Source organism: Lepisma saccharinum, chromosome 3 (assembly GCF_977018435.1).
Source record: "Lepisma saccharinum chromosome 3, izLepSacc3.1, whole genome shotgun sequence".
Taxonomy (NCBI): domain Eukaryota; kingdom Metazoa; phylum Arthropoda; class Insecta; order Zygentoma; family Lepismatidae; genus Lepisma; species Lepisma saccharinum.
Genome location: NC_139231.1, coordinates 95,703,727 through 95,705,102, shown reverse-complemented (window position 1 = coordinate 95,705,102; position 1,376 = coordinate 95,703,727).

The window sequence follows — 1,376 nt, the reverse complement described above, 5'->3', positions numbered from 1 at the left end:
TTTCTACATATTAATTGTTCTTCAGCAGGATATGACTAAAACAGAGGGTATAAAATAAATCAGTGCTTGAAAGTTTTACTCACATCAGTTTATTTTGGTCTTTAGAACAAGCAAATTCCATCTCCGACACGCGAAGATGCACGAAACGTATTGTTACTAAAATCTTCCTTTCAAAATAAAGATATGTTACTGGAATCTCCATTTCAAAATCACAATGTTACTGGAATCTCCCCTTCAAAATCTGAATATGTTACTGAAATCTCCCTTTCAAAATCTCAATATGTTTCTGAAATCTCCCTTTCAAAATTTGAATATGTTACTGGAATCTCTGTTTCAGAATCTGAATATGTTACTGTAATCTCCCTTTCAAACTGGAATCTTCCCTTCAAAATATGAATATGTAACTGAAATATTCTTTTCAAAATCTAAATATACTACTGGAATCTTCCTTTCAAAATCTGAATATGTAACTGAAATATTCTTTTCAAAATCTAAATATACTACTGGAATCTTCCTTTCAAAATCTGAATATGTTTCTGGAATCTCCCTTTCAAAGTCTCTACATGTTACTGAAACCTTGCTTTGAAAATTGGATGTTAGCGGATCCTCCCTTTGAAAAGCACAATATGTTACTGGAATATCCGTTTCCAAGTAACAATATTGAGGAGATACTGTTGTTTGTTTGACCTGTTGAATGAAAAAAAGAGAGCTTAATGAAACACTATGGGTGCTCCCAACAATAGCAGATCAAGCCAATTGGATATTCATCCGGTGGCGATGAGATCGCCATTGTTATCAATGACCTAGGCCAAGTTTTCCGAAACTTTCAGTGTGGCGAGCGTCCCCCCATATATATTCCGCGATTCACCCCCTCCCATCTCTCGAATTCGACCCCGTTTGTCTGGTACAAAACAATCTTTTCCTATTCCGTTCTCTCCAACATCCGGCTGCACTTAAAATAATGGCTTTTGGCACGGCAGAGATTCTCGCCCGGTTACCATTCGCTTCGCCTCTTGTTCCGCCAATACCTACTGCATGTCCCTCCATCTGTACAACCGGCTCGGAACCAGTGTTGCAAGCCCCTGTCCTTAAATTATCCCTATCGATACGACACTTCCTTTGTTCATGCAGGTTAACGTTAAATGAATAGATCAATGGACCTAGATTATCAAGCAAAGAAGTATAGAAGTGGTGCCTCCAGCCAAGAATAATATTGATAATACATTTAGGGGAATTACAGTCTGCTCAGTTATTATTCTGCCATCTAAGTACGATCTGCAAAACCTAACTTCAATATTTTATTTTATGCACTAGACGTCCTCTTTCCGCAGGAATGTCATATTAATCTATGTCCGGCGTCCCAGAGACAAGGGAGA